Genomic DNA, 17,473 nt, shown 5'->3' with positions numbered 1-17,473 from the left:
AATGTTAATACACAGCCATAGATTGCCCACATCCCGGAGGCTGGGCGGCGTAGGAGTAAAGCATGTATAATAGCAGGGAAAATTGCATTTGTGCTCCAGGTATTTTGAAACTTATCAGTGCCTTCGCCAGTTTTCATATTTCGCACTCCTATATTACGTAACAGTTTAACAATAACTAATTACCCCATGAATGGCATCTCTAGTACTGATCCGAATAAAGTAGGAGATTTGTGTGAGGGCCAGCTAAGTCACAGTCATTACAATTCAGTTTGGGCCTATGGGAATCACAGCTAGATACAGGCATATCGGCGTGACTACAAGGGACCTCTACACTGTCTCCAGACACCCCACATCAGCCCCCTCCCCTTCACAATCAGACTCCGAGGACGCAGAAGAAAATAATTCAGCGCTAGTGGCATCCAAATCATCCTCCGCTAGCCCCTCCATGCATAGTGTCCTCCAGGCGAGCAAATCATCCTGCAGCTTCCCATCTTTGCGAGTGCGTTGCATGTGTGTCTCCTCAGCTAAGGCCCATTCCTTTGCGTCCCTCAGCCAATGAGAAATCTCAGGCGCCCTCTGACCCATCCAAGTGATAGCCACTCGTCTCCTCGCCAGAACCAGTAAGAGCTGCAGGAATTTGTAAGAAAGTCCCTTTTTTTTTGGCTTGGGCACCAATGCCAGCAGTCAGTGGAGTGGGTCTAGAAGAAGCCTAAGTTGCGTGGCTCGGGCAATGTACACCACCACCCTCCGCCAGAATTCCTGAACTAAAGGACATTCCCACGTTAAATGTAGGAAACCCGCCCTCCCCACCCCACATCTAGGGCAATTGTGACGTCTATCTGTCGATATACGATGAAGGGAGACAGGTGCCATATAGGTGCGGTGGACAAAGTTAAAGTGAATAAGTTTAAAACGTGCATTGCAAGAGACCTTGTGAGTCAACAGTCTGATCCACTTCCGCTGGGAAGGTTCCTGTTCCACCCCTAGGTCCGCTTCCCAAGCCACCCAGGCCGGTGTTATCGGGGGGGGGGGGGGGGGGGGGGGGGCGTGTCGAGTCTCTGCGCATGGCAGAGTAGAGAAGGGAGATCAGGCGCTTACCTCTCCCACAGGATATAATGATGCCGAGGGTATTGGTGAGCGGGGGCGCCTCTGGGAATTGGGGCCACGTTGTCCTGGCCACATCTTGAAGACTTCTGTAGTGCAGGTATTGTCCCTCGCCTAGTTCAAAGGACTCCATGGCACTTTCAAAGGACACGAAGGAGTCATTCGGGTAGAGGTCCGCAAGGGTCTCGCAACCGCCCGAGCGCCACTCCCAAAAGGACATATTTTCCTCCAGCCTGAGTATCGGGCCAATATCCAAATTGGGAGCTCCCTATGGAACGGTGCGCGCCGTAGCACCTTTTCGACAAACCGCTGCCAAATGCTGGCTGCGTGTCGCACCACATATGGTAGAGTGCCGTCGGCGCCGCGACCTTGCATCATGGCCTCCTGTAGGTTCTTATCATTTGCCGTACCAGCCAGCAGCGCCAGTTCCCAATTCTCTTCATCGGCGAACCACCTGGCGGCCGGGAGGAGCTGCGCTGCATAGTAATATAGGTCAAACCTCGAGGCCGCCTTCGTCCCAACATCTCGTCACTGTGCGTAAAGCGACTCTGCTGCGCCCACCCGCCCAAAGTAGGGAGGTGAGGAGCGAGTTCAACGTGCGGAACACTCGGGGGGTAACGGGCACAGGGTGTTCTGCAACACATAGAGGATCCTAGGGAGCATCACCATTTTGGCAATTGCCAATCGCCCCATGAGAGAGAGAGGAAGTGTGTTCCAAAAGGCAATAGATTTATAGAGGGCCGCGAGTATTCTGTCAACATTGTGAGTCAGTAGAGTCTCTTCAGATGTGGCCACCTGAATGCCCAAGTACCGGAATGCCAGTCGCTCGTAACGGAGGCCCAAATGGTGGAGATCCCTATCTGGGTCTGGGGTAGTGTTAGTCAGCGGGAATATCAGAGATTTGTTGAGATTTATACGCAGCCCAGAGGCTGCGCCAAAGCGGTCCAAGAGCCGCAACAAGGCGGGGAGGGCCTCCACTGGGGAAGTCAGATAGAAAAGCGCATCATCGGCGTAGAGGGAGACTACATTGGTAGTGTCACCCACCACTATACCCCAGTTCTGCAGTTCAGTGGGGGCGGAAACGGCCAGGGGCTCAATCACAAGAGCAAATAGGAGGGGGCAGAGAGGACAGCCCTGCCGGGTGCCCCTCCCCAACGACCACTCGGCGGAAAGGGCCGATCCCAGGCGCACCCTGGCTCGGGGCGCCCCATAGAGCACCCGGATCCAATCGCGAAATCCAGGTCCGAACCCCATTTTCCGGAGCACTTGCATTAGATATCCCCAGTGCACCATATCAAAGGCTTTAGCCAAATCAACTGAGACCAACACGTGAGGACCCTCCCGTCCCCGCTCATGCAATATGTGATTTAGGCGACGCAAATTTATTGCCGTGTTACGAACCGGGATAAATCTGCACTGGTCGGAGTGGACGAGAAGAGTCATGAGTGGGGCAAGGCGAGTGGCCAACAATTTTGTAAGGAATTTTGCATCCGTATTTATCAACGTGATAGGGCGATATGCCGCGGGGTCAGTATTGTCACCGCCTGGCTTCAAAATCATGCACACCTCTCCCTGATTCATGGTGGGTGGATGGGTGCCAGTGCGCAAAGCCTCATTGTAGACTTGTAAGAGGGGGTGACCAAGACATGCCCGAAGGAATGATAGAACTCAGCCGGATAACCATCCCCGCCAGGGGTCTTAGCACGGGGGAGGGCCGCTATCGCCGCAGTAATCTCACCCAGTGTCAGCTTTGTATCAAGTTCCTTCACCGCAGCTTCCGGTAGGGTCTGGAGGTGGAGGCCTTCAAGGTACGGGTGATAGATATCCTCCGATACCAATGGGTCAGCCTCATATACGGTTTGCAGATGGCTTTGAAGGACCTCGAGGACATCAGACTCAGAGTGGACCATAATGCCACTAGAGTTTCGTAGGGCTACTATCCTTTCAGGTGCGAACTCTCGACGAAGTATCCAGGCTAACAAGCGGCCAGACTTATCTCCTTCACGATGGAGACGTTGTCTGTACTGGCCCAGTGTAAATTTGTTAAGCCTTGTGAGTATGTCGTGTATCGACACCAAGGCATCTTTCTCCGCCTGTTGATCTAACGCGTTCGGATCTGATCGAGATTGGGCGCGTTGAAGCGCAACTTCCGCATCTTGTAAGTCAGACAACAGTTGTTTCCTGACCCCGTACGAGAGGCTCATACACGCGCCACGCACTACTGCCTTTAGCGCCTCCCACTTGGTGGAGTAGGGTAATTCATCTCCTCCCCAGTTGAGTTCCAAGTAGTTCGACAGTGACGTCGCCACATGTTCTCTGGCCACCTGATCCTGAAGCAGGTCAGCCGGCAGTCTCCACGTGCGCGGGCGTGCAGCGCAATCAGGCCACTGCGCCACGCATGTCACTGGGGCGTGGTCCGACAGGTATCGGGCCTGATGAGTAACCGTCAATGTAAGAGAAGAGGTAAGGTTAGCCGCAAGAATACGGTCTAGCCTACTATGCGTGCCGTGTGTCGGAGTGTAACATGTGTAAAGCTTTTGAGCGGGGTGGCAGGTACGCCACACGTCTATTGCCCCAAGATTGTGCATCACTTCCTGTAAACGCGCCGTCATACGGGGCTTAGTGCCCGCTCTGGGCGGGTGACGGTCCAGCTCATGATGCAGTATGCAATTGAAATCCCCAAACCAGAGGAGACGTGCGTCCAGACTCGGAGCCACAAGATCCTGTATCTGAGAAAAGAAGGCCGGGTCATCAGTGTTCGGGACATATGTGTTAAGGAGCATGAGTTCCTTGTCGTCCAATCTAAGCCTCACTAATATGTACCTGCCTTCCACATCCGCATCAACATATTGAACAGCACAAGGAATCCCCGGGGCCACCCAAATGAGGACCCCCCTAGCATATGTAGAGTAGGAGGAGTGGAAAATCTGGCCTCTCCATTTCTTGGACAGCTGCTGTGCGCCGTCGTCGTCTAGATGGGCCTCTTGTAAACAAGCAATTGAGACCCCATGGCGTTTAAGGAAGGCGAGAACCCTGTGTCTCTTGGTGCAAGTGCCCAAGCCACGCACATTCCACGTTAAAAACTTAAAACCCATGGCCAATAATTACGCCCATTTGGGCCACAGTGTAGGTGCAACATGAACCGCCTCCACTTGGCCCCCACTGTATGTGAATCTGGGGGTGCAGCTCTCGGGATGAGCTCCCCACAAATCGGAAACAATGTGCACATGATGCCAGTATCACCTTTTTCATGAACCCCGCCCCACCCCCCAACAACCCCAAAACACGGAACTTTTGCAAGAACACCCTCATCCCCCCCACCCACGAGCAATAGGATAGCAACAAACAGAAACGCCACCCAGCCCTTCTCCCGCCAGTGCCAGGACGTGCACAGCCACCCCATACAACACACTCACACACAACAATGCAACCCCAGGGCTCCCCGAAAGACCTAACGAGCCTAAGAGAAATACCCGGGCACGTCTTCTCAACTCTGTCAGTAGTATGGACACGATATTACTCAAGACTATAGTCAGCCCCACTCCCCCCCCCCACCACCCGCACACCAGGCCACAAGGGCGCCAGTCCTCTGGCACTATCCATTATCTAAAAAAGCCCCAGCGACAAGGATGGGATGTGGTAGCCCACAAAAAATTGTTAGTTAGTGTAGGGTCACTCAATCGGAGGACAGCTTTACAGAAAGGCACATTCAATTCAAGGCAAGAAAATTATTCCAACCCCGATGCAGGTAGGGCCGTCTCCGGGACCACTGGAGCCGTAGAGTCTGTGTTCAGCGGTGTTTCCTGCAAAGTGTCCGGTACCAAAATCTCACCAGGAGCAGGAGCCCCGGCTGAACTCGAGCTTGCCCTCGTCGGCGAGGTTTCCATATGAATAGCTCCATCTGCCCCCACCGTAGGCCGAGTCTCAGGAGAACCACGGGACCCAGAGCGGCGTCTTCTTCTACCACTGCGCCTCCTCTGTGGTCTGGTCCCCCAAGTTTCACGTGAGCCCCCTCGCTCACCCGGGGGCAGGTCATCTCCCCTGATCTCAAGCCACTCCCACACCTCCGCTGGTGTCGCAAAGAAGTGCGCACGGCCTTGAGAAAGTACCTTAAGTTTGGCAGGATATAAAAGCATATACTGAAGCTTCATTTCGCAGAGTTTTTGTTTAACTCCCAAGTAGGATTTCCTTTGCTCCTGCACTTGTTGTGTATAGTCAGGGTAAATTGACACGCGACTGGTCTCAATCATGAGGGGCCCTGTTTCTCTCGCTGCTCTGAGGATACAGTCACGGTCTTTGTAGTTCAGAATCTTTGCGATGAGGGCTCTAGGAGCCTCCCCCGGCCGCGGAGGGGGCACCGGGGCTCTATGTGCCCGCTCCACTATGAAGACGCTGGACAATCCAGTCGGGCACAGATGTGTGCGGATCCAAGTTTCCAGGAGGCGTTCAGGGTTCCCCGCCTCCAATCGTTCCGGCACTCCCAGGACCCTTATGTTGCTCCGACACGCTCTCCCTTCCGCGTCCTCGGCACGCCTTTCCAATGCACGGGTAGTAGAGGTAAGTTGGGCGAGTGATTTTTGCAGAGATGCAACCTCTCCCTGCAGTTGAGTGATATTGCCCTCTGCTTCTGAAACCTTGTCTGCCACTTTGCGGAGGTCTGTCCACAGAAGGTTAACATCTATAGAGACCGTCTCTATCTGACGCTCCAGGGCAGAGTGGGAACCCTGAATAGCCTTGAGGATTTCAGCTCTGGAGGGTTCCGCAGGACCTTCACCCCCGTCGTCAGGTCCAGTCTGTCGCGTGATCCTCTGTGGTTGCAGGCGAGGGGTAGTGTACTGCACGATTGTATTAGGTTGGGAGGCCCTCGAGGTTCAATCTTTACTGGCCGCCACATCGACTGTTGCGATTCAGTACGTTCCAAGGTGTTCATCCTAGGCCCCACTGGTCAGAGAGGGACCACTCAATCCGGCCTGGGCCAGGGACAGCAGATGCAGGGAGGCCACACCCGGGCTCACGGGCAATGCAGTGCAGGCAGTGCCCGAGGCAGGCCAGCCGATCCAGCAATCAGAGCAGAACGGGAGCAGTGCGCACCCGTCTCCCCCCAATACTGGGAGCGCAGTGGAGACCAGAGTCCAGCACCTCCCCGAGGTAACAGGGATCAGGACAAGCGGGACCGCGGGCACAACCACCTCCCTGCTCCGCTGCTCCCCCCACCTCCAGTCAGCAACAGGGCAGTTCTCAGGCCCCAAAGATCGCCACCCCCGGAGGGGCACACAGCCGCAGGGCAGGCAGTGACAGAGGTGCACTCCGCCACGCGTGTTCGCAGCTCCACTGTGAGGCCGCCTGATGCAGTAGTCAAAATGGCGGGCGAGTGGGCAAGGGGCGCAGCGTAAACGTAGCTCCAGCGGTGTTGCTCCCCGTTTCTCCCCGAGGGTAGCAAGGTAATGAAAGGCAGAACCGGAATGCAGTCCGTAGTCCGGGGGGGGGAGGAGGGAAGCAGGCACGCAGCTCCCGCAGGGGACAGTGAAGGGGCCAGGCCCGGCCAAGCAACCAGCAACCTGGGATCTCCGCACTCACCACACGTCTCGAGCAGGGGTTAGGGCATCAGCACTCACGCCCTCCGCCGTTGGTTGCAGGCTCTCCGAAGGCCATTTAGGCAGTCCCCGGCAGCATCAGTGAATGGATCAGAGCTCCGCCGCGGGAGCGCTGTTTAAGATGGACGGCGCCTCCGTCCCGTCCCCAGCATCACCCCAATCATCAGGGTTACCGAGCCGCTGCTTTCCGCCTCTTCAACTGTTTCTCTGGGAGTCGCGGAGAAAGCGCCTGGGCCCACCAAGGGCCCGCTCAGCCCCAGGCGGTCCGCCCGCAGCCCGGCTCCACAGTGTAGGCCCAGACCGCGGCGTCGCGTGATTCAGCGCGCCGCCGCCGCCACCTCCGGCAGTATCTTCGTCTCCGCTCACAGAGGGATTCGGGACCGCTTCTTCGGCTCAGGGGTCGCAGTCGGGTTAGAGCAACTTCCGACACGCTTCTCCGATAACGAGACAGGCCGGGCAGGAGTATTTACAGGATTTTGCCGGTCTTCGGGACGGAGTTGGTGGAGCTCACGTCCTGTCGGCCATGCTGCTTGGCCACACCCCCCCAGACTAAGCATTCTTAACATATAATCAGGGCAACTGGAATTATGCACTTCTGTATTTAGTTGTTAAGCTGGAATTGATGAGGGAAACCTTTGCTCAGACTGTATTGCTATGTTACCATGTATTAAAATTTAAAAATAATACAGTAATACAACAAAATATGTGCTGCATTATGGCGCATAATTCGCCTTTACTTGCTGTATAATTTGGTCAATCCTGCCGTATAATTCCAGTGGCCCTGCGTATAATGCCTACCAGTATGTATGACATGGAACTACATCTTGCAGCCCTCATTGTCTTAAGTAACATTTCCTGTACATTGACTTACACACTTATGAGTCATTGTCTCTGAATAATATGTGTGTCATGTGAAGCGCTCTTGACACTACATTTAATCAATCAATCATAGCATTTGTAAATCGCACTACTTACCTGTGAGGGTCTCAAGGCGCTGGGAGGGATGGAAGGGGGAAATGCTGCTACTGCTGAAAAAGCCAGGTCTTGAGGAGTCTTCTGAAGATCAGCAGGTCTTGGGTACACCGGCACAGCATACCTCAACAGAAGACTCAGCTTCTACACCCCCACCCGCCAGCTGCACTCCGCCAGCCGCGCCCTCGCCACAGTCCCCCGCATCCGAAGAACGACTGCCGGCGGCAGATCCTTCTCCCACCTCGCCGCCAACACCTGGAACACCCTCCCCGCCAACCTACGGCAGACCCAAGGCCTACTGGCTTTCAGAAGACTCCTCCAGACCTGGCTCTACGATCAGTAGCAGCACACCGCCCCCCTCCCCCCTCCGGCACCCTGAGACCCTCACGGGTATGTTGTGCTCTTTATAAGTGTCTTGATTGATTGGTCGGTGGGTTGGCGGGCCGGATGCTGGTGAAGCTGCAGTTCCGGCAGGAGAAGGGTCCGTGGGTGCACTTCGGGGAGCAGAAGGTGCGTGATCGTTTGGCATTGAGTGCGTGGAGGGTGCTGGAGTCGTAGCGGAGACGGGCGACCAGGGGTTCTGGTGCTGGGCGCGGACGGGCGCAGTCGGGCTTGCCTTCGGCGCGCCAGCAGCACGGCCTATAACCGGCTACCATAAGAGAGGGAGGTGAGAGGGAAGAAGCATGCTGGGAGGAGGGGGTCGGATGTATGGGCGAGCGGGGGAGGCAAAAGGGCACAGGGCACAGAAAATAAGCAGGGAACAAGGGAGGAAGAACAAATAGACAAATACAGCAGAGGCAATACAATTAGATCAAAAGACAAACCTACGGCCTAATACTGGCCATGATGAATTAGGCGGAGGTGGTTGCCTGCGGGTGGGGGGGGCCTCGAATTCCGTCAGCAGCAGCGGCAGCTGGGCTAAGGACACGGGCACACAGGTGGTGCTGTGCGGCGTGTGGAGCGACCTGCCTATAAAGGGTCAAGGGTCGATCTCCTCATCGCGCAGCGGCCGCTATAAGAAGGGGAGGTGGGAGGGAGGAGGCAGCTGGGAGGAGGGGGCAGGCGAATGGGCGAGCGGGGGCGGGGACGCAGAGGTGGGAAAAACGGGGGAAGGAACGGCGAAAGGAAACAGAAGCAAAAGGGGCACAGGGCACAAGGGGGGGGGGAAACAAATAAACAATACTACACAGGCAATACAATTACGGCGAAAACGGGGGCAGGGACGGCGAGAGGAGACAGAAGGCAAAAGGGCACAGGGCACAGAAAATAAGAAGAGAACAAGAAGGGAAGAACAAATAGACAAATACAGCAGAGGCAATACAATTAGAGCAAAAGACAAACCTACGGCCTACCACTGGCCACCAGGGTTGAGGAGCAGGTGGTAGCCTGCGGGTGGTGGAGGGCCTCGAACTCTGTCAGCAGCAGGGGCAGCTGGGCTAAGGGCACAGGCACACAGTTGGTGCTGTGCGGCGTGGGGAGAGACCTGCCTAAAAAGGGTCGTTGGGTTGAGTACCACTACAAAAGAAATTAAATACTCATGGGAAAGAGTATATGAAAAAAAGTGGAACACTGCGCCATCTTGAAGGGAGGAAGGGTTGGCGGTCCAGTGGCAGGACGCCTCCCGCCCTCCAGGGTTTTTAAACCAAGCTGACCTTAACTCTGTGTACGACTGCTACTCTCCCCTGAGGCGGAAAGCCGGGGGTTCTATCTCTTTTCTTAGCGTGGAAAAAAAAAACAGCAATTTTCAAGTGACAAAAAGCGGCAATTTTAAAAGGTGTAAATATTTTAATTGTCCCGTTTTAACATTTGCACTAATTTCCGCGTTCTCGGGTGCAAGGCTATATTGCACCGAGACATTCTTTTTTCACCTTGCTTCTCCCGGTGTGGCAGACTAGGGGCTACAACGCGGGGATAGGCGCCATCTTGAAGGGAGGAAGGGTTGGCGGTCCAGTGGCAGGACGCCTCCCACCCTCCTCTACAGAGTATAAATGTCAAAGCCATTCCGTCCGCGCAGCGGGCGCGCCGGCGGCGCGCCAAAGGCAAGCCCGTCTGCGCCCGTCCGCGCCGGTCACGGGCCCCCCCCCCCTGGTCCTGATGTACCTCTACGCCTCCAATACTCGCACTCTATGTTAACTGACCTCCGTGCTCAAACTACGGAAGAATGTATCAGGAATAATCCTGATAATATATCATCTCTATCCACACTAAACTGCAACCACTGTCAGACCTCCATCCCCCTGCTAAATAAAGCGGTCGGTTGGGACAACGCTAAACAGATAACGCAAAAGTTCACCACAGCCCTTATCAACGTACGCTCATTGGTGAAACATAGGCAAGAAATAGCGGATTTACTTATTGACAGGAACATCGATATAATGTTCCTGACAGAGACCTGGTTGGACAAGGCATCAGACCCAGACCTTGTGATAGCCGTCCCAACAGGTTTCAAATCGTATAGGCTAGATAGAACTGGTAAGAGAGGAGGTGGGATCGCTATAATTGCTCGTGATACACTAAAAATCCGTACCACAGCAATTCCCTCCACTACTTGCGAGGCCTTCCAATTTGATATATACCTATCACCCTCTCACAACTTTAAAGGTATACTATTATACATGCGACCAGAAAACCGCCTAGGATTTCTTGAAGAAATCGCCACCTTTCTGGAAACTTTTGCTATTGATAAATCCATAACCCTGCTAGGAGACTTTAATTTCCATCTAGACTGTAGTGAAGATAAGGACACCATTGCCCTGCAGTCTCAAATGGAGGTCTTCGGTCTAACCCAACTGGTGAAGGGACCTACTCATAACGCAGGACACACACTAGATGGAATATTTACCAATCATGAGAATTTGGTGGTGTCTGATGTCCTGCCAATGACCTGGACCGACCACCACCTGGTCTTAGCCACGATCCAAACTAACAAAATAGCTATTGGAACAATACCAGTACCAAAACAAGGAATATTTAAAGTATGGAGAGACATCAACATTCCCAGTTTTAAAGACGCGCTGGACAATTCAAAGCCCACGCTGTCCAATAACCCAGAAATCGCCACCAAACAATATCAAGCATGGCTGGACCAGGCCGTCAATGAATTAGTCCCTAAAAAAAGGATGTCTAGAAATAGAAAGTCCCCCTCTGCCCCATGGTATACAATGGAACTTAAAAAACTTAAACAACAATGTAGAAATCGAGAGAGACAATGGAGGAAAAACTATGACAACGGAAACAAAAAGACATACAAAGAGCTCCTAGCCCAATATAAGCTCCTGATTACCGAAACTAAGAAAAAATATTATACTGAGCAAATTGAAAGTGCGAAAAACTCAAACCAGAAGCTTTTTGAAATAACTAAACAGCTGGCCGGATGCGTCCCAGATTTGACTCCCCCATGCTCACAAAACTTCTGTGATTCACTGGCCACATTCTTTTTCAATAAAGTGAATGACATCTTCTCAGTATTCAATCTTGGCGATAATCAAAATATTGAAAAAATAAATACCCCTTCCCCAAGCAATAACTTATCCTGCTTTGCTGAAGTCACTGAAGATCAAATCCAGGACATTGTCAAAACCATTAAATCAGGATCGGCTTTAGACCCCTGTCCTCTGAACACTCTTCGCCCATTTATGGACACGGTGACGCCAGTTATAACCCAAATATGCAATATAATGTTCCATACAGGCATTTTCCCCACCCAACTAAAAAAGACCTTATTAAAACCTCTCTTGAAAAAGCCCGGCCTCGATAAAGCCGACCTGAAAAATTACAGGCCTATAGCCAACCTACCGCTCCTCGCGAAAATAGTGGAGAAGGCCATGAACACCCAACTTACGGAATTCATCGAGCAATACAATCTGCTTGATGAAACACAATTTGGATTCCGTAAGTTCCATGGGACTGAAACTGCACTTATAAAAGCTGCAGACGATATCAGACTAATCAGAGACCAAGGTGGTACAGCACTACTGGTGCTTTTAGACCTATCGGCCGCCTTCGACACGGTTGACCATAAGATTCTTGTCAACCGTGTCGAAAAAATGGGCGTGCGAGGCCAGGCAAAAAATCTACTGGCATCCTTTCTGATGGAGAGAACCCAGGCTGTGACCTTGGGTCAATTTGAATCGGCTGAATTATCTCTGCCATGTGGGGTACCTCAAGGTTCATCCCTCAGTCCGACACTTTTTAATATCTATGTGTCGGACCTCGCAAAGACCATCAAAGCGCACGGGATGAACCTTACCTCCTACGCAGATGATACTCAGCTAGTTCTGGGTATCAGAAATGATGGAGAAACAGTAGAGGAGAGTTTCAAGGCAGGTATGCTGGCCATAGGACAGTGGATGGCCGCAAACTGCCTGAAACTTAACTCCGATAAAACTGAGGTGGTCACTTTTGGCCGTCTCAGTCCCAGCTGGTCCCCAGTATGGTGGCCGTCATCTTTTGGAGCCGTGCCTGAACCTGCCACAAAAGTACGGAATTTGGGAGTCATCTTCGATGACAACCTAAACTTTATGGCACATGCCAATCAGACGGCCGCCACGGCATTCTACAAACTAAGCCTAGTCAGGAAGATTCTCCCTTTTCTACCTAAAAATGTTGGCAAGACACTTGTCAGCGCCCTTGTTTTGTCAGCACTGGATTATTGTAATGGCTTGTTTGCCAGTGCCCAAGCAAGGGTCACCAAGAAACTGCAGGGAATCCAAAATGCGGCAGCCAGACTACTCTCAAACACCCCTAAATTCAAGCCCGTAGCTGAGACCCTGAGAAGTCTTCACTGGCTCCCAGTGAGGAACAGAATTAAATTTAAGACACTGTGTATTGTCTATAAGTCACTTCACCACCAAGCGCCGCAATTTTTGAAAGACCACCTTGTCCCATATACCCCCTCCCGGACACTGCGTTCAGCAAAACAAAATGACCTGGTTGTGCCACGGACCAGGCTGGTCAATTGGGGAGACAGACGTTTCTTAGTGGTAGGCCCTAAACTATGGAACACTGTCCCGCAATCCATACGATCTAGCCCAAACTTGATATCATTTAGGAAAAAACTGAAAACCTGGTTATTCAATCTTTAAAAATTCCCACTTATCCATGACACCTTATAGGAGAGCATACAGTAGTACAGCGCCGAGACGCCTGCGGGCAATTGTTCGCGCTTAACAAATGCTAAAAATAAATAAATAAAAATAAATAGTGGTGCTGAGGGAATCCTTGGGGAATGAGGTCTTTGGGCGGGTGGTACCAACAAAGATTGTAACACAGGTTGGAACCAGCAGTAGAGCCGGCCCTGTCGGCTTATCATTCCTGTAGCCTTTGCGGTGCCCCAGGCCCCAAGACAAAAGCACTCCAGGAGCCGATTGTGGGATGGACTGGTAGTAAGACAGTCTATGAACATAGAGCGTTCATTGTATTGTAATCCCTGTTTCTGTACATTTTTTATTTCAACATTTCAATTTAATGGAGAATCAACAGCACAATTAGCAATGTCTAACATAGCATGACTGGTGTGCACTAATCCCAAAACTTCTACTGCCCCACTGTAACCTGCTAGGCAAGTGCCTTGTGAAGCAGTCTGGGATGGATTTTTCCCTCATTACCTGCTGACATTTCCTCACAGCCGCCACACCTGTGGTCTGACAGCCATATTTTGAGTTTGGCAGTCGGACTGCCGCAGGCCCACTGCAACTGCCGGGGAACCACAATTCCCCGCCGATGTTGCAGCTGTGTGAGGCAGTAATAGGCTGGTGGTGCAGCTGCTGCACCCCCACGCATATTACGAGTTTCTTCACTGCCAGCCATTTCATGGCGGTGAGCTGGCCATGAAAAGGCTGGCGGTGAGAGATCCAAGGGGGCCCTACAGGGCCACTGGTGCCTCAAGGCCATGGGGATGCATGCAGCAGCGGGGCACATATTGTGCTGTGCAGGAACTTGCTTTGATGTTCCCATTGGGGTGCCTTTTTAATAGGCACCGCCATGGGAACGCCAAAGGACTGTCCGCCAGACAAGAACTCGTAATCTGGCCAGCGGTGAGCTTTGTCAGTGTGGGAGCGGGGTGATGGCGTGCTGCCCTTCTACCACACGGCCAAACTCAGAATCAGGCCCTATGTGTTCAAGAATTGAGGGCATATGTCAGGCAGTATCGTCTGACAAATTTCTGCTTATTCCTTCAACATGTGGATTGGTGTTTACAAAATTCTCTAACTTTGCAGTCAAAGACAGAATTGTAAAGTGGACTAGTTGGCAGTCTTGTTGTGGTGGTAAAGGGCTTGTGCAAACAAGGGCTGTAAGCTGTCAGTTTTTTTTTAACACACAACTTTTAAATACCTGTCAAATCAACTGCGCAAATGTTTCAAAACATATCTGCCGTTAGGAAACCAAACATGGACCACTTGTTTGTAATTTAGACACTTTACTTGATGATGTTCAAATGATACATATTTGCTGAAACCACATTTCCACACATTATCATTTGTGCGCTATATAGTTTTATCAGTTAAACTGCATGTTGTCATTTTGCTTCCATGCAATGGAAAATGTTCTGTATGTAAAAGCCAGTATCTCCTTCTGACCTACAATAATGTCTCAACAGTGCATACAGTTGCTAGTCTGTAGCTCACTACTGTGCATCAATGAGAATCCGCAGTTTACAGCTCACACAAATGAAACAGACCAATCGGCAGGGCCGGACTGGAAACCACAACAGGCCCTGGCAAAGTGCTCGGCCGGCCCTCCCTCCCCACTCAGGGGGGGTTGGAGGTGCCGCCGAGCTCTTTGCCGGGGCCGTTTTTCGGCCGTTTCTGTTACAGGGCTGATTTTGCAGCTATGCTGCAAAAACGGCTCTGTAACAAAAATGGCCCCCAGGGGCACAAAACCGGCCCCCATCCGTGCGGCGCACTGGGGGATTGCCCGGTGCCCGCTATGGCCAGTCAGAATATTTCCCTTGTACAGATAAAATAAGGAGGGCTGATATAGGCTAGCCAGGGCATTATGTAGTAATGTCAACTTCTACTTAACCATTCTGGTCAATAACAATGCCATAACAATCAGCAGCCAATTATAGTTCATGCTGGCTAGTAAATAACCCTTTTCCAGCTTAATGCTCTTACCCTCACATAAGACCTGTCTGCTATGGGTCTTATTCATCACTCAGTACTGTACCAGTTCGAAACCAGTCATCACCAGCTGAATAGCCATGGAATACCTAAACCAGTCATCACCAGCTGAACAGACATGGAATAACTGAACCAACCAGACACATAAAGGTGGCCACTCGAAGGACTGCACTCTAGTCCAGCACTGCAGGTCCCAATTAGATATATTCTATGTATGCTGCTTTACAGCTCACAATGGCATATTAGATGCTAGTAACAAAGTCCATCCAAGCAGATCTTTCTGACCACTTCTCTAACCAGACTTGCCTGCGCAGGACCATCAGCTGTAAATAAAATATCACACTGGGCAACCCAGTGCAGTAACTATATAAATAGATTTTGAACATATGAAATACCACAAAAAAAAATCTGAATAGATGCACAAAGCTGCACGCATACTAAAAAACCATGAAGTGCACGAGAGTCTCAACCTAATATGAACTCATTTTGACTTGTACTTATGCTGGTTGTCTACTTACTCACTTATACACTATTGCGCGACCTCCTCTGATGTTTCTGTAAAACGTATCTTTTGTCCTGAATGTTGATCTTCTGTCCTGAATTTTTACACTCACCGTTCAGAATTTGCACCCATGGCAGTTGATCACCCTATATATACCCGCAATATACTAAATGCACATTACATATAACACATTAGTAAATAACATAACAAAAGCAACAAAATACATAAATCTAAATATTTCTTAAACTATGATAAAACAGCTGTTGATCATATGAAATCCTAACGGAATGCCCCATTTCTCCAGCAGATTAGAGCCTCTTCATTCTCAGATTGTTCCCTGCACGCCCACCTTCCGAACACATAAAACCCCGGTCAAACCAGGGGGTGTGTACAAGGGCGAGCCTTACCTCCCACTTCCAACAGACGATGTTATGACGATGCTTCGCCTTCCTTCAAATCCAAACCGATTTTTAAACAAGAAGGTCTCCGAGATTGAAGGACTTTTTTTTGACAGACTTCAATAACCAAAGGCAACCGGAAAACACGTTTCTATTGATTGATGGGCGAAATGAACAATCACAAGCCACCGTGAGTAAGTGTGATGCGTCTGTACAATGTGTGATTGGTTAGGAAAATAACCCGCCCCGGAAAAACAGTCCTATTTCTCGCTCCGGAAGAGATCATGTAACTGCTCCGGAAATAATGGATCAGACAGTACTGAGCCTCTTTCAGACCCTGTCACAATCTCTTTTCTGCTCGACTGTATTTGAACTCTGTACTGACAGCGCCATCTGCTGGAACAAGAAGCGAGAGCTTCGAGGCTCAGCACAAGGTCATTTACGATGATTAAGAGTTGTATGAAGAGGGCATACTTTCAGACAGACGTGGAAAGGTCAAAATCGGGAGCAGTGCCCCTGTGCCAGCATAAAAGGGTCTATCTGTCAGGCTAAAGGGAGTGGGCAAGCCTTGGGTTTGTGTTCAGACAGATACGGCTTGTATCTGATACCGCACCAAAGGAATTGCAAAGTGACAGTTTTTATAGGGTGACCAACTGGCATTGGTGCAAATTCAGGACGATGAGTGTAAAAGTTCAGGACAAAGGGTCAAAATTCAGGACACAAATTCAGGACAGGAGGTCAAAATTCAGGACAAAACTTCAGAACAATTGGATAAGTTGTACAGACACATCAGAGGTCGCGCAATAGTATATAAGTAAGCCCAGCCATGTCCAAACATATTCAACCATTTGCAAACCTATCCATCATGTATCCTTCCATCTATCCTTTCACTCATCCATCCCTTCATCCATCCTTTATCCATTCATCCACCCTTTCACCCTAGCATCTGTACACTCATCCATCCACTCTTCTACCCATCCATTCACTCATCCATCCAGCCTTTCACCCATCCAGCCATCCTTTCACTTACTCATCCATCCACCCATTCACCCTTTCAGTCATTCATCCTCCCCCCTTTCTCTCTCCATCGTCCCTTTCACTTAGCAGTCCTTATTTCCATCCATCCTTCCACCCATCCATCTACTCATCCACTCATGAATCCATCCATTGACCCTATCACTCATCCATTTCTCCTTTCACTCCTTCACTCATCTATTCATACTTTAGTCCATCTACCATCCCTTTCACTCACTCATCCATCCTTACATCCACCCTTTCACTCATCTGTCCATCCATTCACCCTTGCACCTATCAATTCATCAATCCATCCATCATTTCACTCATCCATCCACCCACCCACTCATCCACCTTTTTACTCATCCATCCTTTCACTCATCCATCCACCCTTTTACCCATCCAGCTACCCTTCCACCCATACATCCAGCTATTTACCCTTTCTCCCTCCCATCCTTCCACCACTCACTCATCAATCCATCCATCCTCTTTTATTATCCATCTATTCAATATTTATTCATCCATTCACCCTTTCACTAATTCATCCAGCCATCCACCCATTCCTTCACTTACTCACTCGCCCACCTTTTCATATTAATTTTGAGCTGAGCCTTTTTGAGCTGCAGGAGCCATTCCTGGACTGGGACAGAAGCCACCCTGGGCAGAGACAGGATCCACCACAGGTGGGGGGGCGAGGGACAAGAGCCATCACTGGGGGGAGGGTGGGCAGGAGGGGGACCAGGATCCACCAGGGTGGGCACAGGGCTG

The 17,473-nt window shown here is 51.0% G+C and overlaps 1 protein-coding gene across 1 annotated transcript in view; it reads right to left on the bottom strand.

The window, feature by feature from the left end:
* Nucleotides 1–15,839, bottom strand: part of NDUFS5 (NADH:ubiquinone oxidoreductase subunit S5) — a 74,921-nt gene extending 59,082 nt beyond the window's left edge. The window contains exon 1 of the mRNA XM_086955742.1: nucleotides 15,701–15,839. The gene's annotated coding sequence lies outside the window, so the exon portion shown is untranslated. The remainder of the gene's footprint in view (nucleotides 1–15,700) is intronic.
* Nucleotides 15,840–17,473: the final 1,634 nt, after the last annotated feature.

The sequence above is a fragment of the Lissotriton vulgaris genome, chromosome 2_1 (genome assembly GCF_964263255.1).
Source record: "Lissotriton vulgaris chromosome 2_1, aLisVul1.2, whole genome shotgun sequence".
Classification (NCBI taxonomy): domain Eukaryota; kingdom Metazoa; phylum Chordata; class Amphibia; order Caudata; family Salamandridae; genus Lissotriton; species Lissotriton vulgaris.
The sequence above is the reverse complement of the archived record's forward strand: the minus strand, read 5'-3'. Positions and strand labels throughout refer to the sequence as shown.